This window comes from Mustela nigripes, chromosome 2 (genome assembly GCF_022355385.1).
Source record: "Mustela nigripes isolate SB6536 chromosome 2, MUSNIG.SB6536, whole genome shotgun sequence".
In the NCBI taxonomy this organism is placed as follows: Eukaryota; Metazoa; Chordata; class Mammalia; order Carnivora; family Mustelidae; genus Mustela; species Mustela nigripes.
Genome location: NC_081558.1, coordinates 158,471,981 through 158,496,276, shown reverse-complemented (window position 1 = coordinate 158,496,276; position 24,296 = coordinate 158,471,981). Strand labels below are relative to the sequence as shown.

Sequence of the window (24,296 nt, the reverse complement as noted above, 5' to 3'; positions counted from 1 at the left end):
GGAATAGCAGGGGGGTTTAGGTCAGGAGCAAAATGAAGCAGAAAGGCAGTCTAGATGGCAGGGCTCGGCTCTGCGATAGACGGAGATGCTGCAGGGCAAAATGAAAGAGCCTCCTCGGCTTGGGGGGGGGGGGGGGGGGGGGGGGAGATGGTAGGATTGCAGAAAAAGGAGCAGCCAGGGAAAAACTGCCAACAGCTGCCTACCAAACACAACAAGAGCAAATCAAAGTATCACAGTTAGGAAAAAAGGGCACTGTGAGAGCCCTGGAGGAGAAAAGAGGTTCGTTAAGATTTCTAGAATACTTTTTTTTCCCCCTCCATGTGCTCCTGCACTTGATTTTGATTTAAGAACCAGTGGTTACCTATACACTATCCTGGCATTTTGATATTGCTTTCCCAATTTGGTAAGTAGCAAAACAAAAAATTAAAGGAAAGCCCTGCTGTTAAATAACAAAAAGAAGCCTCCTACTCCATAAAAGAATGTAATTATATAAAAGGACGTGCATTTGAGTCAATAGTGTCCTTGTATAACCTGTGAATACTGGTCACAAAATGGCTAAAGAGAAGTATTCCTTAAGTCAAGCTTGGGTGGGGGTAACAGAAGAGCTGAGAGAAAAGAGAGGGCCAAGTTCAATGACAAAATGCAAGGGACATATAACATGGTGTCCGTTCTTCTACTCAGTGGGGTCAGCATAGATGTCCATCATAAATAGAGGCTTCCCACCAACATGAGTTTCCAACATCTCTCCCTCTGCAGTGTTGCCGTAATACACTAAGAGGAGAGGGAAAATAAACTATCAGAAGGAAAGACAAGGTTCAATGTAAAAAATCAGTCAGTAACAGACATTTTGTTTGAGAGGAGGCAAACTGCCCTATGAGCCAATGGATAGGGAAAAATATTAGTATCTGAAACAACCTTAGAGGAGCTGTATCTGGATAAGGAGATTGAGGTGGAGACTGAGAATTATCAGCAAATAATAGTGATGACTCAAGTCAGATGGTGTGTAGCAAGAATGGCATGGGAAGAGAAGATCTGCAGAGCTGGGAAACACTAATAAAATATTTCTTTGACAAGGAATAATAAGGACTCAGTATACATTCCTAATTTTTATGTCTTAGAGATGCATACATATGTAAGATGTGTAAGAAAATGGAGAGTAAATCAATTTAGTTTTCATTCCAGAGTGTAATATGTTATTTCAACACATCTTTGTTAAATGCTCAGCCTTGGGCAGATGAACTTTCTAGCCTCGGTCTTCTTGTCTTTGAAATGGAATACTATCACTGTTGAATTATTTATAAGGACTGAATCAGCGTTTGTCGGTCCTTTTCATAGCAGTGTCTGTCACATGGTGAGCACTCAATAAATTGGTATTGCTTTTCTTTGATTATCATTTTCATAAGTGCCCACCGAAAGAGTCACTGCCAATGTTATTCCATTGGACTGAATGGAACCCATATGAAGGCCCCAGTAAAATGAGTTGGGTAACACTCCTCCGAGAACGCTGCTTTGAAAAGCTCATTTCTGTCTGGGGGTGTTAAACATTATCCTTGAACACAGAGAATGCTGAGAATCTATTATGTTAAAGTCCCAATTTGGGGTATCTATATTGTCAAAGCAGTTTGAAGCTTAACAGTGTCCAGTAACTAGGAGCCGAAAAAAGAAAAGAGGGATTTTTAGAAGGTTCTCCAAAAGCAACAGGATAAAAGTGCTATTGGCCTTGACCGCATGATGAGGGTTTTTTACCAAAGGGGAAAACTTAGTCCGGTTGATCATCCCAGCCTAATTGATTAATTGTGGGTCTGACCATCTGGCTGATGAATGCTGACACCCAGCAGTGATTACTGTGTAACACAAATCCGGATGTGCCCTCCCTGATGCCTCCCACAATAATGGCAACTCTGAACTTAAGGTTAGTTTATTCAGGCCTCTTGGCTCAATCTCTTCATGGAACAGTGGTTGCGGCAGGGAATATTTTACTAGACCTGGTCAAGCATTATCTTCTCTTATTTCAGTTACCTCCTCCTTCCCAACTCCACGCCTACCCACTCCTGAGTCCTCTCTTGTCTATAATCACTTTTCATGCAAAGCATTCCATCTGTAGTTTTCATCATACTGTCGGATTCTCTCATTTCCGGTTGCTCTATTCTGAAAAATATTCGGTTTAAAAGACCTGTACTGCTTATTTCACAGGGAATCCTGTTGAGATGTTTTTACTGTATCTTCTTTGCTACTCTTTTGCTTTAAAGAAACCTGTGCTTCCAAATTCTATATATATATTCCACCTAACTCAGGAGCCTGATTAAAAGGCCCAAATGTTGTTCAAGTTCTCCATGAGGTTAATAGAACACAAGGGTTAATAGAAGATAATTCTTATATCTTGAACCTACTCTGTTCCTCAGTTAGGAGTGTCTTCTGGAGAAGACTCCAGAACATATTTCACTGCTAGAGAAGGAAAGTTAGGCTCCTGTAAATCACAGGGATCAATAGCAGCACTACCAATCCATAGCTGGGGGTAACCTGCATGCAGGAGAGTTTGCCAAGCAAATCAAATCTGAATGCATAAATATAAACCCTGGGAGATTATAACCGAAGGTTTTATTATTTTTCGTGGGAAGGCACGGGGGAGTAAACGGACACAAACTGTCTTGCACAAGCTTGGCCAATGAGTCACAACCGAGCAGGATCATCCATTTCCCCTCTTTTTCCCAGACTGATTTCCATCTCAAAATTCATCATGCTTCTTGTTCCCCACAGATGCTGAATTCTTCTATGTTCCAGGCTGGGTTAGTGTTAATTTTCAGTAGAGGATGGCAATAGCACACTGAACTGCAGAGTTCCAGACTGGGAACTGGGAAATGTTTCTGGCCTGGCTGTCGGTAAACAACTATGTGTCCAGGGCAAGTCAAGTCCCTTAACTCCCCATGTCTCAGTCTCTTCATTGAAAAATGATAGGGTAGGACCACATGAGCTCCATGGTCTCTGCCAATACTAAGATTGTATGGTCCTATAGCTCATTTCCTTTTTCTCTCTGGCATCGAATGCTCAACCGCTCTGCTTATAGTCCTTTCTCTGCTCTCAATTACTGATGGAAAAATAGCTCCTTCATTTGCTGCCCGGTATTTGGTATTTGTAACCCCCCCTCCCTTTTTGATGCTAGCTATTTGGAGTCAGAAACACGAATCTAACCAGATAGATGCTTTAAATGTGAAGGCGTTTAAGGAGAGAATAGCTTTCCCATGTAGAGCATTTAGTGTAGCTCTGCATGGAGGAAGCCAGCCATCCAAAAGTGGAGCAAAGGGGCCAATTCACAAATGAGAGGAAGCCTTTCATAATAAGAGTCTCCAGACTCTTCAGTTTCGATAAAGCTAAACGCTACCAAATTCCAACCACTTTTCTAATCAATCTCAGACATCATCCCAGACACTTAGGACTACAAATTTGAGGCCCAGCACTGGCAGTGATGCAGTTCTTATTTCACCTCCACCACGTAGTGCCAAGTAGGATTTAGGATGGCATAGTAATAAGAGCCAAGAGGACAATCTGTCATTTATTTTCCTCCAAACTTTTCGAAATTTCCCATTTGGGCTCTGTTTCCCAGTTTTAATTTGGTAACTGCCATTTTTCAGCATTTCTTTTAACAGGTTACTAATAATTTTTGATACAGGATCTCATATTTCATTTTGTGCTGCTAGAACTGCTGTTAATATTTCATCTGCCTTCACTTCAGCTCGGAATAAAGGCTGCTAGGTGGTGGATACACTGTTAACACTTTGGTTCTGGGGACTGGGTCATCAGTGTTCGTCCAGTTTTGTCCATATCTTGTTGGGTACAATGAGAGATTGCCTGTCTCAGAAATAGCTCAGGGCAGGGTGTGGTGCACATTTTAGGGATATTTCAGAGTTGTTGTTGTTGTTGTTCCCTGCCACCCTCCCCCCGATATTTGATGAAAACAACAAAAACAAGTTTTTGTGTTTGTTCTCCCAGGGAACTTGCTATCTGCTTTAGCGGTAGTGTTCTAGAAGCAGAGGGCAGTGGTTAAGAACCAGGGCTCACAGGAAAATCTCGGTTCAAATTCTGGCTCTGAAACTTACCACATATACCATGTCAGCCAGTTCCTTAACTTTTCCAAGCCTCTGTTTTCCCACTGGTAAAATGGGGATAATAATAGCATCCACCTCTATTGCTATGAGAATTCAATAATTTAATGTAAAATGCTAAGAACTTTCTGAGTTCTCAGTAAGTGATGAGTATCATTATTATCCTAACATTAATAATACACCAATTCACATAGTAGTGTTACTTTGCAACATCTTTTCAAGGTCAGCGAGTTATTTTTGAATCTAGACCTTTGTGATTTGCTTTATTATAGTTCCCATATAAGAAATTCTCAGTGATATCAAGTAAAATATTTAAAAAAAGGTCCTTAAAACAATATGTAGTTTAAAATAGTATATAACATCATATTATATCATTTTTCAATCTAGCATCAGATTCTCAAAGGTTTTTTTTTAAGATTTTATTTATTGTTTATTTACTTAACAATGAGAGAGAGAGAGAGAGAGCAAGGATAAGCAGGAGGAGTGGCAGAGGGAGAGGGAGAAGCAGGCTCCCACGGAACAGGGAGCCTGATGCAGGGGTCGATCCCAGGACCCTGGGGCCGAATGAGCCACCCAAGCACCCTCTCAAAAGTTTTGATTTTCTAATAGCCAGGCTTAGATAAGGTGTCTTATACCAATGTTAATCCATTCCATAAAGTGATGGCTTATCATATTTACTTTTCCATACTCCCAAAGAATACAGATTATTCTAATATTCTTTGGGTATGTATTAGTCAGGGTCCATTAGGAGAGAGAAACCACACAGCAATTTGAACAGGAGAAGTTTAATATAAAGAATTATTAACTATAACAGTGGATTGCAGTAATGAGGGAGTAGCTAGTAAGAAGTAAAGAGAATTCTAAATTATATAAGAATAGCAAATATAAGGAGCAATGATTACTTGTAGGGCTGAGAATCAGTACCCAGAGAGAGTCCCCTCCGGTCCTGTGGTGGGATCCAGATCTTGGTGGACCAGGCACAGATATTGATGAATGAATGGCAGGGAAGTTGCTAGAGAGCTGCATTAGAAGATCTTGCTGGAAATCTGCACTGTAGGGAACAGAGAAGCTGTTCACAGGGAGATGTCTCATCGGAGGCACGCTGCTACACAAACTACCCAGTGTGTGTGTGTGTATGCATGCATATGTGCATGTGCATACACACGTGTGCTGGGTGCTGGGGGAGGCTGCTGGTCACTGGGCCCTGGAGAAGCTACGTGTTCTTCAGCTGCTGGACACTGAAGCAGCTGTGTGTGCTGCAGGAGCCAGGCCCTGGAGAAACTATGCACACTGCTGGACTCTGCCAAAGGAATACCCAGGAACCAGCAAGCAAAACCTCTTCTTCCTGTAATGTCTCTCTGGACCCGCTACTGACAAAGTGCACTCACACTAGCTTGAAAAAGAAATATATTTAAAGGACTCAGATATGTTTTTGTAGAGAAGTAAGGAAGGGTAAATTTGGGCTGAAGAGGCAATGCAATGATAACTCAAAGTTATCATTATTTGCTCACATATTTTATAAAAATACTCACTTTGCTGATTATAATCCAAAGCTCTCAATTTACTGTAATGTTATTCACCTTTACTAATAAATTGACTCTGCATAGCTAAATGAATACTGTCAGAGTAGCAATAGTCAGGGCATCTGGGTGGCTCAGTCGGTTAAGCATCTGCCTTTGGCTCAGGTCATGATCACAAGGGTCCTGGGATTGAGCCCTGCATCAGGCTCTCTGCTCCTCGGGGACTCTGCTTCTCCCTCTTGCTCTACTCTCCCTGCACCATTCTCTCTGTGTCTCAAATAAGATCTTTTTTTTTTTTTTAAAGTAACAATACTAGTATTTGTATAATAACCTTTTCCCCTCAAGTGCTGCTCATGTGTGTTTTGTTTATAATTTATAGATTAAGAAAAAGATGTACAGAAATGCTAACCTATTGACCTAAATTTATGCATCAGTGAGCCCAGTCCAGAGTTTCAACTAAATGATAATCAGAGAGTCATTACAAACAACCCACAGCTTCAAGAGAGGTAAAAACTGTCTCAATGATCATTTTTAAAAATTTTTTCTTTTCTTTTTATTGACTCAAGAATCCATATTTGCTGTTGACTCATTTTTTGGGGTGGGGGGCAGGGGGAGACTGTTAAGTATAGGTTGATATTTTTCAGAAAAATGGGTCATGTATTTAGTAGGAAATTTTTCCTATGGTTCTTGTCTTAATATCAAATAGAGAAACATCAGAAAATGACCAACTTGGTGCACTTCTAAAAGTGATCACTCTTAGAACTGGTTTTACTTATAGCTAAGGAGGTATCCTGCTGAAACACTGACGCTGTTTAACCTAATTCCTTAATTCCTTTAAAAAGAGGCCTGAGGGCACCTGGGGTGGCTCAGTTGGTTAAGTGTTTGGTTCTTGGTTTCAGCTCAGGTCAGGATCTCAGGGTCCTGGGAAGCAGCCATACATGAGGCTCCCTGCTTAGGTGGGAGTCTCCCTCTCCCTTTACCCTTCCTCCCCACGCTCCCCCCCACCCCATTTGCACATTTGCTCTCTCTCTCTCAAATAAATAAATAAATCTTTAAAAATAATAATAACAATAAAAATAAAAAGAGCCTGAACCTTTTATTCTCTAATAAGAGGTAGGGTTTTAAAACACAAAAGAACATTAGGAAAGGTTGTGTTGGTGAGGGGCCGAAGACACAGAAAGCAGTTCTAGTGAGAAGCGGGTCCTGTGGAGAGGAGACTGTCACCAGGCTAAGGCCACAAAGCATGTGTCTCACTCATTTACCGAAATAGTACTGTCTGTGCTCGATGTTATGGGAAGAACCTGTTTGCTTCCTCACAGTTGTGTTTTCTGAAAACCAGTGGTTCGCCGAGCAAAGCAAGCCTCCTCAGGCTGTCTCTCAATCGCTGCCAGCTGGAGGCAGTTGTCTTTAGGATGTGTCTCCTCTGTGTTGTGTATAAGGACTGAGGATAAACCTAATGACCCTACATACAGTTGATGCCTACCTCCCCAACAAATAGACACACACATCTCCCTTGTGATTCCTGAGTCCAAAGGGGGATAGTGACAAAGGAGAGCCGTGAATCCATGTGAGTCAGGCAGGCGAGTCCGTTTTATTTTAGTTTGCCCTTCTGTTCAGCAGGCTTTTCTGCTCTGACCCACTATACTTACCCTGTCGGCTGCTCTTACTAGCAACATGCCTTTTTAATCAGCCTTCCTGGGGTCTGCATTTGATTACAGCATTTGTGTTCTATTTTGATTCTTTTGTACTGTGCCCTGTGGTGTTAGCTTGAAAGGTGTTATTTATAAAATGAAATTCTATTGTATTGCCACTTGGATTCAAAGAGGACATATAATATTAATGCAGAATGTATTTAATAATATCTTGAATCTATTAAATCAATTTCTTCATGAGAACACAGAAATAGGGGGGAGGCAAGTTGGTTAGCAACCAGGTAATAGGATTTAAGATTCACCTGAACTTTCCTTTACAAGCACTTGTGAAAGCCGACACAAGAATCATTCTCTTAATGTCAGGGTTTCCAGAAGGAGGAGACTACCTTTCCTCAGTCAGCCCAGTTCGGTGTGCACCTGTTTAAACATTCAATTGTGAAGGCCAAACATTTTCCTAGGCCTCAGATGCAAATTTTTTGACTAAGGAAACCATGAGATGAAACACAGATATGACTTTTTTACTATCTAGAAGATTTACATAAAGAAGGAAATATAATCACCTGTTTCCAAGGAGCTGCTTGCTAGAATTGTAAAAAAAAAAAAGAAAAAAAGAAAAAAAAGAAAGAAAGAAAAGAAATGGGAATAAAAAAAAGAAATTTCTTATGTTCCTGACACCTCTTGAAAACAGACTAGAAAAATCCTAGCGATACCAAGACTGGAGGCAGTTTTCAGGATGGCATGTTTTGAATGATGTTCTCACCTGGCATAAGTTGAGGTTTCTTTATGGCTGCTGGTCCTCTGTAGTTTGATTAGATTGATGAAGAAGTCCCCAACTTCTTTTCACTTCTAATTTTATTTTATTTTTTAAAAAAGATTTTATTTATTTATTTGAGAGAGAGAGTGCACACCCATAGTGGGCAGGGGGAGAGAGAGAAGCAGACACCCCGCTGAGCAGAGAGTCCAATGTGGGACTGATCCCAGGACGCTGAGATCATGACCCAAGGACCCTGAGATCATGACCTGAGCCCAAGACAGACACTAACCGACTGAACCACCCAGGCACCCCCTTTCCACTTCTAATTTTAATGCACACCCGACACTGAAACATTATAGCATGGTATTACTGCTTCCTTATCACAGTGTTGCTGCACAAAGGCCGTTCTTGCCCTAAACCTTTTTTCCCTCTGTTGATACAACTGAAATCATCAATGGCTAAGCTGTTTTTTGAACAGGGAATAAGGGAGGATATGGTGTGGAAGACAATTTAGCAGTTGGGCCCTACAGAACTTCTAAAAAGAAATTGTTGCCCTCAAGTGAAGTTGGCTGTGCAGCCTTGGGTGACAATGCCTAGATTATTATGCTCTCACTCAATGCCTCAGTGTAGGACTCCAGGAAGCCTAGGATCCAGTTTCTAATCCCCAAAATGGGAATAACTATATTTATCCTTTTCTACATGCATTGGGCTTCTTTAGGGATGAAGGAGATAATAGTTCTGAAATGCTCTAAACTCTTTGAAGTGAAGGTAGGATACAAATACACATTATTAACATGATAGTTCAGACCCTTTTTTGGGTTCTTCAAATCTAGGTATGAAAAGCATTGACAAATGACAAAATTTGCACCCCTCTGGGAATAAATTATATACCCTCGTTCATAAATAACATCCCAAACATAAGGAGCTAGGATGTGTTGGGAAATAGACATTTCAACCTTGAATGCTTCAAATTGTAAGCTATTTACATAAAAAGATCATGTTATTCACCTCTGTATCCATCTAGATTCTACCATATTGGTTTGCATTATGTAAATGTTTCACTAATATTTCTTGAACTGAAACATGAGATCATACAGTTTTAGAGCTGAAAGTAGCTAGAGATCGCACAAGTCTAGTTAACTCATTTGGCAGAAGATAAAACTGATGCACAGATGAATTAAATAACTTATTCAAGTACAATATTAGCAATGTTACAAGTCTTTGGAGGAGTTGTTAAAGATCTGCCACCGAAAATACATCACTAAATCAATTAAAACAAAATAGGTGTTCCTTTGTCACATAAGAAGTACTCTTCAGCTCAAATAAACCTTAAGTCTTCTAATCTAACCAGGGAGGCTGAAGCCTAAAGTAACAAGTAAACTTCACTAAATGGCCATAGACCATAAGTGTGCTAGAAATGCCAAGTAACTAAAGTTGCCTATTTTAATACTGTGCCAATCCCCCAATCTGTTGCCATATTTCTCAGGTAAAATCAAGGTTGTACAAACAAAAGGTAATGTCAAATCTTTGAAATTATGTGGGATTCATGAAGATGTAATTCAAAAATGAAATTATTTTTATCTATTATTTCAGTCTGCTATTCAGTCATGTTGTAGACTGTAAACCAAATTTAAATTCTAGGTTTGGGGAAATAAAACAAGAAACATTGTCCTTTGTTAAATTAAAAAAAATAATTAAAAAAAAGTCAGGCCTATAGCAAGAAAGGCAATTTCCCTTTGGTGGAAGTTATTTGTATAGTATTTGCAGAAACGAGTTTAATGCTTGGCTTAGTTGTCTGGTTAAGTTAGCACCATAACAATAAAAGCCAATCAACCTATCCTTTTAACTGATTTGATTTCTTCTTCTTCTCCTTCTTCGTTGTCTTCTTCTTCTTTTGGAATGGTATAATTTTTTTCCTTTCTTTTATCTTGAATCAATCAAAACTTTTAAATTATTAATTAGAATGTAAATAATTTGTAGCCAGGGTTATTTTCATAATCTCCTAAAAACTGCAGGAGGGTGACTGGCATACAACAGGCACTGAATAAATGTAAAATTTCAATTGTTGTAGTCATCTAGGAAATCTCCAATGAGTTACATTTCATTTTTCCAAAGCTCCTAGCACACTGGAAATCCCTGAAGGTCACAGAGAGCAGAACTTGGAGCAAAAAGGAGCAAACAACAGCAGCAGGCTTGGTGCTTCTAACACGTGGAGGGCCTGTCAGACACTGCTGTTTGTGTATTACCAAAATTGGATTCCAGAAACATAACCAGGCTTTCACAGATCAAGTTCAATTTATTAACTTGGCATTTCTGCCTCCAATTCTTGCTCTACCTTGCTTAGGCATCCCAGGTTCCAATCCCTCCCGACAAGTATTCTAGAGTATAGCTGGTCTGTGTTAGTGTTTGCCTTTATCCTGGTATTGTCAAGGGAGTCCTAAATTTTAAATCTTCTCTTCTGTTATCTCTATAATTTGTGAAGTCATGTCTGGACTTCTGGGTTGGAATATTACACATTCATTTACTATGATTCAATAAGTATCTACTGTGTGTGAGACACCAGGAAAATAAATAGAAATAAGACTTACTTCCTGCCTTCAAAGAACTAAGGAATTCATAATGTAGTGGCTACTTCCCAAACACAGAATATATGTTCCTGCTTTTAAGGTTTTATTCTTACCTTAGTTACCTTATTATTCTTTTATTGACCTAATTGCTTTAGTTACCTTGTTTTCTACCTCAACATAAATCATTTTGTAGTTTTTGTGTTCTACATTAACTTTTCTTTTGTTTTGCCTATACAGCTAGAGTTGACACTCTTGTCTACCCAATCCCCATTCCCCCAATTCTTCCTAGCTACAGACCCCTATTTTGTTCAGAATGGCAATGTGCCCAGTCCTGCATGATGAGTTACGATATTTCTGAGCCAATTATGACAAATCTGTTCCCTGATTTCCTTGCCTCCCTAGCAACAAAGGGTGGCTTTGGGACCCAGTTCTACACAGTAAAATCTATGTGGCAATCTGCTGGCTTCTGAGAAAGCATTTTCTTTTTTTGATAAAGGTAGAGGTAAAAGGCAATCCTCTGGCATCTCCTTTCTTCCCTCTCTCTCTCTTTTTTTTTTTTAAGTTTTTATTTAAATTCCAGTTAGTTAATGCACAGTGTAATATTAGTTTCAGGTGTACTATAAGTCATTCAACACTGTTTACAATACCTGATACTCCTCCCCCTCTTCCTTCTTTGAACAAAGACATGATGCCTGGAGTTGCAGCAACTATTTTGTGATCCTAAAGCAATAAGCATGAACAAAGGCAAAGAGAATCCCAGAGATGTTGGCCCTGGCTTTATCACACACCAGTGACTCCCTACCTCTGAACTTTCTGCTCTGTGAGAAACACAAACCCCTATTTGTTTAAGCCACTCAAATCAGTATTTCTGCTACTGAACAGATTTCTCACCAAGAAAGAACTTTCATAATTTAAATCATCCAAACTATTCTTCCTAACAAGATGGCAAACACTGGTTATATTCTTGGCATTTAATAAATACTTATTAGCTTCACATCTTGATAATATACACTAGACATTCAATACATGTAATGAAATTCCCATTCCAAAAGCAAAGGGGAAAATCATAATTGTACTAAGATATGAAAAGAGAATTAAACCAGGTTAAAAGAGAAAAAAAAAAAACACTTGAATCTAAAATAAGATGTTCTATGAGAAGAAACTGTTACAACCAATTCAGTTACTCATATAGTAAAAGAAACTTTTAAAAGTTTTCCAAAATTAGTAGAAATGTATTTTAAGTAAGAAGTAAAACATTAGAATAAGCCCCAAAGGGATGGATGTTTTAAATAAGAGATCATATAAACAAGATTTCCATTAAATACGAAGAAGACAATGCAATGCAGTTCCAACTGTATTAAAGCTAAGTGAGGAAGCAGCACTTGTTAAATATCACTCATAAGGAGACACTTTCTCTGTCCCTCAGGTAGCATGACTGTGACTCACCCAAAGGCTCAAGTCCTTAGCATGCTAATTAGCTTCCAAAATCTTTCACCTGAGGTTTAACCCCTGTCTAAGGAAATTGTTATAGCCCTTGCTTTTGGAGAAGAGACTACAGAAGTTGGGACAGAAGCTATTTTCAAGCCTTCCAAATATTACAAGTTAATGGGGAACTCTGGAGAGAATAAGTAGCTTTGGGTCTTTTTAGGTTAGTGACCTTAAATATAAGGTGTGATTTAATCAGAAGCCAAAGTAATCATAGCAGGAGGTGGGGAGAAAGACTCAGAGCTGCCTGGCGTTAGGGAGGACTTTGGTGGCCGCTTTCAGCTGGAGCTCAAACTGCAGGATTCTGTCAGAGGCTCCACAAACAAAGGGCTGCATTATGTAATGCTTCTTGTATTCCTTTGTGAACTATTCCACAACAAAGTTTCATTAGTCTTCCCTCCTGTCCCCCAGACTTTTGACCACTTTCAGGCTGCAACTTGTCCAGAAGGGAAACTTTCTATCTTAAATAAAAATTTAAAGTGTAAAAAAACAACAAAAACAAAACAACAACAAAACAACGGACATTTTTTACAGGAACCAAATGAAATTAATTTGAACTTTATACAGGCTGAGAAAATATTTCTTAAGCTAGGTGGAGAAAATGAATCGCATGTGAAGAATTTCCAAATAGTTCAGCAACAGCAATAATTGTCAAACTCTCTCGATCTATCATTTTCTGGTAGTGTTACTTTGTTGACTGTACCATTCTCTGAGGGTCACCTTTCAACAGTGCATTTTATAGGCAAAGAAGACTGTTACATTGATGATACACAGCAGTCCATTCTCAGAAACAGTAACTTTTTTCGGATTAAAATTTATTTTTGTGCCTGTTATAAAGATGTTCTAAGATTAAACATACTCCTATGCTATCGTAATTAGTTTTGATATATAAAAATCTACTTTTTAGCAGTGTAATTATTTTTATTATATACTAACTTAAGACCCTTCCATTATATAATCTTATTTTAATCAGCTGTAAAAGTGATTTACTGAAATCACTGAAATTTACTGCTGAAAGATTTTCCCTTTTAACATTCCAAATGTTGGTTTAATATCTGTCGCTTAGACCCTCATAAAAGTGGCTAAAGTTTTCTGAGGAATATTGCATTTTGTATCCTGTCTTTTGGTCTGAGAGTCTGGGTTATGCCTAGTCAAAGTTTAGATGGGAGCCCTCAGTTACTGAGTGGTCTAAAAAAATTAGGCTTTGAATCATAGCAGGTGACATTCTTCCTGCTGACTTGGTCTTAAATGGATGCAATGACCTATCACCTCTTGGGCAGAACATGAGGCTGAGGTGTTGAATAGTGCAAACTTCATGGGAGCGGGAAATCAAGACAAGTTATAGGTCGGATACATGGATTTTCATTCTGCTGGCCTTTTTTCACTCAAAATGCATCACTCTCAGACCCAGAATTATGTCTTATAAATTGGGCATTTCTCCCAGTTTACTCAGAATAATTCTAGTTCCAACTGTTCAAGCTCAATTATTAATAGTGGTCACTTTTACTCTCAAAAGTGCCCCAGTTTGGATGATAAATTATGGGGCTATCCTATATAAAATTTTTAAGAAAAGTTATTTATAACACCATTTGCAGTGATAATCACTCTCTTTAGGACAAATTAAAAAAAAATCACTACTGGTCAACTTCTATAAGGAGAGAAATAAACTAAAAGCTTATTTCTTTAATCCTGATGATTCAATTAGAAAGATTTTGCCATTTACAGTTTATTGTAAGATGAGAGTAATTTTGGGAAATCATATTTCAATGAATTATTTAGGATTCCTAATTTTCAGTAGTATCAGCTTTTTTGTCAGCCCTATTTCAAACAAGAAGGCTTATTTCCCCTTAAAATTTGTTATAATGAAAAAAGCACAAGCTCTGAAATAAAATTCTTTGAATCCTGGATTTGAATCCTAACTCAACTATTGGTTCAATCGGCAAATTCAAATAATCTCTGTGAACATCATTATTATTAACCCCTTCTAAACTGTCTTCAAGGACATTTTAGAAGCCAGAAGTGAAACAACTATATATACGGTAAAAGGTAACATATTTTCAACATAGTTACTATTTGTTTAAATAATAAAAACGGCTTTTCTCTTCACAACTTCTAGGACCCTTCTATGACTGAAGAAAAATTGCCAACAGTAGCTAAGATTGAGCCACAGGTGAGAGGGCAGGGGTCTTTGGTTAGACTCTCCCCTGACACAGTTTAATCACATTTCTGGGTGACCCCTGTACATAGACAATGATGTCCCACAAAGATCAAAGGAACAAAGACTAAGGACCTTGTTTACTGAGGCAGGAGCATGAAAGGCTGAACTTCATTTTTTTTTTTTTTAAGATTTTATTTATTTTAGAGAGAGAGAGAGAGAGAGAGAGAGAGGGCACAGAGGGAGAATGGGAGGGAGAAGCAGACTCCCCACTGAGCAGAAAGGATGATGCCTGGTTCAATTCCAGGATCCTGAGATCCTGGTCTGAGCCTAAGGCAGATGCTTAACCCATGTTCTGCTCTTTCTCTGAAATTCTAAATTCTCTGGCCCAGAAAAACCTTTGGGTGTTCTGACTTAATTCCTTTAATCTATCTAACATCAAAAATTATATGGGGAGTGCTTTCAGGTTTTCATCTTTATGAACGTTATAATAATTTTATTTTTTAAAAACTTTGAGTTTCCTTCATCTTGCCAATGTTTAAAAGACATTTCTTTAGAGCTTTCAGTAATCGTAGGATAAGTTATTATGAATTATTCTTCATGCCAATAATTAGACAGGTAAATACCTAAAGGAAGAACTAATCCTATAATGCAGGACATTTTTGTATGTTTAAATTGACTCCTCTGAGATTGGGGCTCTTATACCTAATTTGAGGCCTCAAAGATCTTTCAGTTTGTAGAAGGTTCTATCATTTAACCCTCTAACCAGTGATTCCCAATTTTAAATATACTCTGCTTGCAAAAGCCCTAGGACAAAAAGAGGAGTGAATGACAAGAGACTGAAGAGAGAAACAGGTAGGTACACCTGGGTTAAAAAAGAGCTCTAGATAATCTTCTCCCATCCCTTGGGGAGAAAAATCTCTTTCACACATTCCATCTATTAGAAGTTCATTTGTGTTTAACAAGACCCTCTTTTAAAATGCAAATCTGCCTTGTGAACCTCTAAACCTCCTTCACACCTTATTGTTAATTACTCTGATGTTCTAGAATATGATCAACACTTAACTGGTATTGGCAATCCAAGAATGAACAAATAGCTCAGAGTGGAAAAGGGAAATTTTGGTGGAGTGGGACTGGGGGCAGCAGGGTAAGGATTTCATGTGAGCAATAGGGCACCCTGATATTCTGCAGTTTTCATCTAGGAGAGTGGCAGTAACTGGAGTACCACAAAAGGAACATTTTTTCTTGATTGCCAATATCTGGCTGAGATCAGAACAGGTTGGAAATCCACAAACTTCAGGTTTTAAATGCTTAGCCTTAGCAAGTTGAGTTTAGTCTTTTCTAAAAAACCTTCTAGCTAATTCTATCTCTAAAACTTGGCAACCTTAGATTCTAAGACTTTTCTGGTTCAACCTCCCAGGTTTGAAGCTCACTTGATAAATGAATTCCCAAAATAAGTGAACGAGGCCTAGTCCTTTTTCATTGTCTTGCTAGTCATTCACTTCTTTGGAGATTATGGTATGTAATCCTAGAACTTACTGTAAACAATTTCAGAAGACTATAAGATATGTTATTTCCATATCCATTTTATTTTTTTATATATATATATTTTTAAGATCTTATTTATTTATTTATTTGACAGAGAGAAATCACAAGTAGATGGAGAGGCAGAGAGAGAGAGACAGAGGGAAGCAGGCTCCCCGCTGAGCAGAGAGCCCGATGCGGGACTCGATCCCAGCACCCTGAGATCATGACCTGAGCCGAAGGCAGCGGCTTAAACCACTGAGCCACCCAGGTGCCCCTCCATATCCATTTTAGTAAGTAGTACTTGATCTAATATCAAAAAGCTACAAAATTTGGATTAGACTTTAAGTGACTTAAGCTGTAAGTCTTAGCTAAGCAAAAATTCAAGGAAAAATATTTATGACATTTTAACAACATCATTAATCATCTCACCGTTTATATGAAAAATAAATATGCTAAAATCTTCACTCTTAAGAAAAGGGGTCAAAAAAAAAAAAAGAAAAGGGGTCATCTTTCCCGCCAACATGGCTATTATTAGTTTTCATGTGGTTGGATACATTTGTAAACCATTACACAAAAACATATGTTTGGAACATGCTTATTCCTTTATGAGTATTCCTCTTTTGAGGCTACAGAATTTTCTTAGTTGTTCCATGTGCTTTTTTTGTTGTGCTGATAGCTTCTTATTCTAAATAATTTTCTTTCTATCCTATTGTTAATGAAATGAATTCTAATAAGGAAAAAAAAAGAAGCCCTCTAATGAAAATCCCTTTCTTCATGTATGTGAGCTGGGAAGTTATATAGGACACTGGGGGACAACAAACATGTTGCATATTCTTCAGTTGATCACTCTGTGGTTTACTCACCTGAATGCATTTTGAAAACCAGTAAAGCAATAATGGGAGAGGGATTCTTTGTGTGGCTAATTTTCAGTTACTGATAAAGTACTAGACAAGTTTGTCTTAGTATTAAACATAAATATAAACACACTTTTATGTTCCATCAGATCTGTGAACTCCCATTTTAAGGTATCTCACCCATAAGGAGGAGTGAAAGTCTCAGAGGTATTAAAATTTCACAGAACCTGAACTGGAGTTTTGTTACATGATTCTCAGTTGACCTGTAAATGTGAGAGTCAACTATTGAATTGGCATGGTTAAAGTACAGTTCTTTCAAATAGTTCTTACAAATCCTCAAAAAGAGGATTATAGGGCACCTGGGTGGCTCAGTGGGTTAAGCTGCTGCCTTCGGCTCAGGTCATGATCTCAGGGTCCTGGGATCGAGTCCCGCATCGGGCACTCTGCTCAGCAGGGAGCCTGCTTCCTCCTCTCTCTCTCTGCCTGCCTCTATGCCTACTTGTGATCTCTCTCTGTCAAATAAATAAATAAAATCTTTAAAAAAAAAAAAGGATTATAAAACAATTGAGAATCCTTCCAGATATGTAATTTGATTTTTTATTTTATATTTTGCCCTTACTTTCTCTTATAACATGCCACCGCTTTTCCCTATATATTTTTACTACAATACTGCATGACAGTAAGACTCTACATTCTTGGCACATAATGGGTTCTCTATAAATGTGTGCTAAATGCATGAAAAACCACCTGGGTAAATATTATGAAGTGAACTATAGGAAACTTTCAATTAGGCAAATCAATACATCTATAGTTTGGAGGGATATCCATGATACTAACAAAATGATTAGTAATTCCAAGGATACTTAGGAAGGATGTAATCTAGAAGGTTAAAAATAAGAAATTCTAGAATTGGAAAAGAAAAAATGTAATATAGCTCAACACAACTGAAAGCACATGCAGGGCGCCTGGGTGGCTCAGTGGGTTAAAGCCTCTGCCTTCGGCTCAGGTCATGATCTTAGGGTCCTGGGATCGAGTCCCACGTCGGGCTCTCTGCTCAGCGGGGAGCCTGCTTCTTCCTCTCTCTCTCTCTGCCTGCCTCTCTGCCTACTTGTGATCTCTGTCAAATAAATAAATAAAACCTTTAAAAAAAAAAAAAAGAAAGCACATGCAGAAAAAAGCTACTATATTATATTGTTTATTAAAACATTAAATGGAACAACTGAAATTAGAATGCTAATTAGTATTATTATATACAAGGCAGAAAGTTATTTCTTGTTGTTCCAACTCTGGAGAGAACAAATTCTCCAAAGCCACCAAGAACAGAATAGGAGAAATGTTTGGAATTTAAGAGTTGCAGTAGATTAAAAAAGCTAGATGTTCAAGGTAAGGGAGTTTGATTTGTGGGGTGACCCCTCTCTGATCCCTGCCTCATGGCATTTACACCCTTTCATACTCTTGCCTACATTGTACCAGGTTGGCCTGTGTGACCAATATAATGTAGTAAGAGTGGTGGTATGTGACTCTCAGTACTGGGTCAGAAAAGCCAGTGCTGTGTCTTCTTAGTTGTTTGGATCACTCACTCTAGAGAAGCCAACCCCTATGTCATGAGGACACTCAAGTGGTCCTGTAGAAAGATTCACATGATAAGGAACTGAGCCCAACAGTCAACACAGACTTACGAGCCTTGTGAGTGAAACATCATGGAAGTGGATTCTCTAGCCCCAGTTAAGCCTTCAGATGAGTGTAAGCCCAGCTGACATCTTGCCTGAAACATCATGAAAGGTTTGAAACCAGAACCACTTCACTAAGCTGCTTCTGAATTCCTGATGAGAGATCCTGAGAGATAATTTATGCTTATTGCTTGAAGTCACTAGGGTTCAAGACAATTTTTTTATAACAATAGATAACTAATAGAGTGATTATGACTTACCCCCACCCTCACCCCTCAGGTGCACAGAACTGGATGAATCACTCCTTGGCATATGGTGCATAGTCATTATTGGTCCATGCTTGGCCTACTTTAATTCATATAGTTGGCTATTTTTTTTTTTTTTTTAAGAATTGATAAACACTAGTGAACTAAGTCCCTAAAAGAAGAGTTAGGAGCTTCATAATAACCTACATCTTTCCATATAGTTTGCCCCATCTTATATTCTTGTCTCGCCCACCTAAAATAATCATTATCCTAATTCTTTTTACTATTTGTTTGTTTTCCTTTCCATATAGTTTTATCATGTCTATAGCTATGCTTAAATTTATGTTTGTGTGTGTGTGTGTGTATATATATATATATATATATAAAATGTGTATCTAATATGTATATATTTTGATTGCTTTTAACTCTACAAAATGCTATTATGCTGCATATAATGCTTTGAGATTTAATTAGTTTCACTAATATTATATTGTTAAGATTTATCCACACTGTTGCATATCACTGCAGTTCATTTTGTGTCTAATTATTGATGTTGCCAAGGTAGTCAGTAAGACAGAGAAATAAGACTAATAAGCCCTTACATCACAGAATTATGTACTTGTGGGTGGGCAGGATAAAGCCCATTTAGGATATAATTTAAATAAATTCATGAGCTCAAGGCATCAAAAAAACCAGAAAATTGATTTAGACGTTAAAAAATTCTTTCCTATGGATAATATTATACTTTAGTAATATGTTCTTTCTTTTAAAATATAATGCAGTTTATTATACACACACATAAACCATGGATTATACAGATGCTTATTGAAGTGAGTATTATAAACTTTAAAGATCTATGAAAATATAGTAAGAATTGCCTATATAAAAATAAAATGCTAGTGTTCTGATGGATTCTTTGCTAGAGACTACACTGGTAGAGACCACAAAGATGATCTATCTTTTCCTTAAGAATTCATATGATACATTTGTATGCAAATAATATTTATGTACAGGAATTTTCTTTACTACCAACTATTCTCAAAGACACACACATTATCAAAGAATTCCTAAATATGACTACTTAATGTCTACTTCAAATCTTTATGGATACAGTTTAAAGTATTACTGACAAACCTAATTAATTATATATCCAAATGGTGAGGGTCTCTCAATCTCACCTCTTAGCTTCTTCCCATTCAAAGAGCATATTCCTGTCTTGACAGTACTATCCAGAAACTAGACTCATTTGTTAACTCCCAAAACAACTGTATTTGTGTCAGCCAACTATTTTCTGGTATCTTTCTGGCTGATATCAGTTTACAATGGATAGTACTGTTGAATATCAAAGTTATTTATTTTAATATTATTAGTAGTACTCCTGAATCCCCTATCCCCACCCTGCTACCAGTGCCTCATGGAGATATGCTGATTCATGGAGATTTAATATGCCTCCTTAAGCCACACAGACTTCCAGTACAAGGAGACTTTTGATATAGAGTAGCCAAGTTAACTTCATCCATTAAATTAGGATTTATTTAGCCATTTGGCTTTATCAAATAGACACAAACACTTTTCTTTGACTTGACACAATTACTGAGAACGTATGTGAAAATTATCTATAAAGCAAGAGATATTTCATTCTCAGTTCTTCACTAAACAAATGATGTAGCTTTAAGGAACAGAAGGAAAAGAAATACCGATGAAACAGAATCCTCAGCTACAGCATGAAGTCCAAAGCATGGAGCAAGCCAGAAGAGAATGGAGAGGCTTAGCAGAATTACTGAAGGTGATCAGAAGTACTGTTAGAGAAGAGTCACCATTTTTCCTATTCACTTCCTTAAAACCCTTTATTTTTTAAAAAATGACATACACATTTAAGAATGCACTTTTCTCATATTTGTCATTTTTCCAAAAACCTCTACACAAGAAAGAAGGACTATTTGAAAAGCAGCTAAGTGGGAAGATGATAGGAGTCTGCGGGCCAAAAAGGAGGCACCCAAGCCAGCTCTTGCCTTGCTGCCTTCTCTCAGTAGGCTTGTGGTAGATGGAAGAAATTTAGAAAACTTTCATAAGGGAATGAAAACAAGTGGAGGCCCTGTTCTGTGTTTTAAAGATTTTATTTACTTATTTGACAGACAGAAATCACAAGCAGGCAGAGAGGTAGACAGAGAGAGAGGACGGGAAGCAGGCTCCCTGCTGAGCAGAGAGCCCAATGCGGGGCTCAATCCCAGGACCCTGAGATCATGACCTGAGCTGAAGGCAGAGGCTTTAACCCACTGAGTCACCCAGGCACCCTGAGGCCCTAGTTTAAAGACAGTGAAAGAAGTGTCTTCTCTTCCTTGTATAGCATTTGTATTTGGCGAAGGAAAAGTCTACTTCCTTCTAATGAAAACTTCTCATTCCTAATGAACACTCCACTAGGAACATTTGCAAATAGTCAAGGCACAAGGCAATAGACAATAGCAATGGGAAAGAGAGATCAGGTTTAAGATTTGCTTTGGAGGTTGATGTGGCAAAAACAAGCTATATAGTATAAGAAGTCAAAAAACAGAATAATCTCTTTCTTCTAGTCTATTATATAATGGAGAGTTTGTTGACTTATATACTGTGAATGTATACTTATATACTTTATTATATTAATTATATACTTATATATACTTCATTATATTAATAAATAATAAGAAACTTCATTATATTAATTATATATATTAATTAATATTTATTGTGAATGTAAAAAAAACACAAAAGTTACATTCATCTTTCTGTAATGACACCAATCTATTTTGCTATTAAATTTCTATTCAAATGCTCTATTTTGTTTAGTTATAAGGGATTTGATCCCCTTAAACTTTCTGAAAGTTTGTATGGAAGTCAGTTGCTAAGGACATTCCTAGGGAAACCTACAAAATGTTGCAAGATAAATAACCTCAGTACAATATGAAGATTAAGTAGAAGGGAAAGTTTAAGAGTTACCTTGGAAAGGAGAAGAAAAGATTTAGAATTCTGGGCTACAGTTGCTAGTCAATCACTGATGGAAAGGAACTCAGTCAAGACAGTTTTATACTTCCCAGGAAGGGAGGACTTCTACATTTTTCATCTTGGGAATATCATCGAGAGGAAGCAAAGAGGAATGTTTATCATCTCTTCCCCCACCACCCCACCTACACCTACAGACACACACACACACACACACACACACACACACACCCCTTCCTTTTCTTCTTCTTTCCACCTCCACAGCTTTTCCTTTGGTGACTTAAAAATAAAAGACCTCACAATAATAAGCCAGAGGGGACAACTAGGAAGTCTTAGAAGTCTAAAGTGAGGTTTAACTTCTAGAAAAGGCTTATGAGAATTTACTTAGGTTGAGGGAAAAAGCAAAATGACAGGAAGAGCATGGATTTAGGATCAGACAGCCATGAGTTTGAAGCCAAACTCTACTACTTATCAGTGTAACCTTGAGCAAGTTAACCAACCTGTTTAAACTTCAGTTTAGTCATCTCTAAAATGATGCTTACCTATGGAATCTGTGTTACACATACTCTGTAGGTACTCAGTCAGTACTCTGTACTTCTCTAGTATCTCTCTAAACTGAATTTGGAGTAAGGAGCTAGTAAAAGGACATTTATGTGAAAGAAAGAAAAGAGACTTAATCCTGAGAGCGCTTGCTGTAACAGTCATTTGATGATTGACCAGATGGTACTTTGCTGACATCTCTTCATTTACCAATTGATGAAATGTTAGAAGTGGAAGAAAAAAGATTAATCTCTAACTTCTATCACTTGAAAAAAACTAATGATCAGAACTAAGAAACAGAGGACAAGAGTAGATTATTTTTAAGGTTAATATTTCAGAGATTTTTCACAAACATACGGTGTTTAGTGTTCTCACATTGTAAAATATATTCTCTATTTATACTTTGATCTGCTTGTCTACCAGAAGAGTAAAAAGTATATTAAGTGTGAATTTTGACTAAATTTTGTGCTATCTTTTGATTAGTTGTTTTACCTGTACTATTGGATTTGCTATGACATTCCCACTATTGTCTTAGCATCCCAGCTAATAAAAAATGTACCAAGGGGGGTGCCTGGGTGGCTCAGTGGGTTAAGCCGCTGCCTTCGGCTCAGGTCATGATCTCAGGGTCCTGGGATCGAGTCCCACATTGGGCTTTCGCTCAGCAGGGAGCCTGCTTCCCTCTCTCTCTCTCTCTGCCTGCCTCTCCATCTACTTGTGATTTCTCTCTGTCAAATAAATAAATAAAATCTTAAAAAAAAAAGTACCAAGGGACTGATTAATTAACATAATTAATATTTATTATTTGTTATATACTAGATATTGCACTCATCACACTATTAGTATTTTTAATATCATTAAGAGCTATAAACATATTGTATATAATAATAGAAACTATTTATTGAATGCTTATTGTGCACCACATTTTGCTAAGCATTTTGTATACATTTTCAGTTAATACTTTCAAAGACCTAATGAGCAGTAGATAAATGTAGAGACATGATAATCTTTTCTTGTTTTTTTTTTTTTTTAAGATTTTATTTATTTATTTGACAGAGAGAAATCACAAGTAGACAGAGAGGCAGGCAGAGAGAGAGAGGAGGAAGCAGGCTCCCTGCCAGAGCAGAGAGCCCGCTGCGGGACTCGATCCCAGGACCCTGAGATCATGACCCGAGCTGAAGGCAGCGGCTTAACCCACTGAGCCACCCAGGCGCCCCAATAATCTTTTCTTGTTAAAGGAAAACTAACCATAGCCAGTCTTCCAAGCACTGACAGAATAGAATGGTAATATCTTAAATTAAGAAAGTGTCATTCATAAAAGTGTACTGTTAACTACTTTACACGCTAGTGCTATGTGCAATAATAATCTTACATTACACAGGACTGAAAAGCTGCTCCTAAAAGAGAGCATTTGACAAACTATACATAAGAATCCATGAGAATAACAGCTTAATAGAGGTATGAAATTCCGACCGAAATACAGAGAGAATTTAGAAAAACCAAACACTTCAGGTCAACTGGAATTTGTCCCAATCTATTTGAGAGTTCATAAACATAATAGGTAAAGTTCATTGACATTGTCAGGGGATTATCATTAAGTTTCAACCCAAAGGCAACAAGCTGAAGTAATGTAGATATAGAAAGTAGGACCTCCTAAAATAAAAGTAAATTTCATGATTTATTCCAGCTCTTACTCTTCTAACTAACGGAGCAGGCTCAGAAATCAAACATTTAAAGATTTTAAAATAATGCAACTTTAAGTAGTCGACCAATATGTTACTAAATAAAATAATCATCATTATATCTGAAGTGTCTCAAGTTCAAAAATTTAACCTATGCTCATCCATTTCCTATCTTCCCAAATAATATAAATACTTGATTACCCCACAGTTTAATCTGGCAGAGGAATCAAAGAAAATATGATATTCTTTCACTGTTACTTTACATCAGGGTAAGGAAAACAATATAAACTTCATGGAAAACCTGGTGTGTGTGTGTGTGTTTGTGTGTGTGTCTTCATCGTAATGCTGTACATGTAACTCTTGCTGACTGAATACAAAATGTTACCATTCAATCACATGAGTCTCCAGGAAGTTACTAACATTCAAGTGAAATTTATAAAATAAAGAAGATAAATAGACGCCAGAATTTCCAGTTCTTCAGAAGCTGATTATACACAAAATTTCACTCTTAAAAATGAAAGGGTTACAAAAAGTGAAAGGTTAGTAGAAAATCTTCTGAGCTCGTTTAATAA

At 37.6% G+C, this 24,296-nt stretch overlaps 1 protein-coding gene across 20 annotated transcripts in view; it reads right to left on the bottom strand.

The window, feature by feature from the left end:
• Positions 1-24,296, bottom strand: part of ZBTB20 (zinc finger and BTB domain containing 20) — an 805,287-nt gene that overhangs the window by 293,174 nt on the left and 487,817 nt on the right. The window lies entirely within an intron of this gene.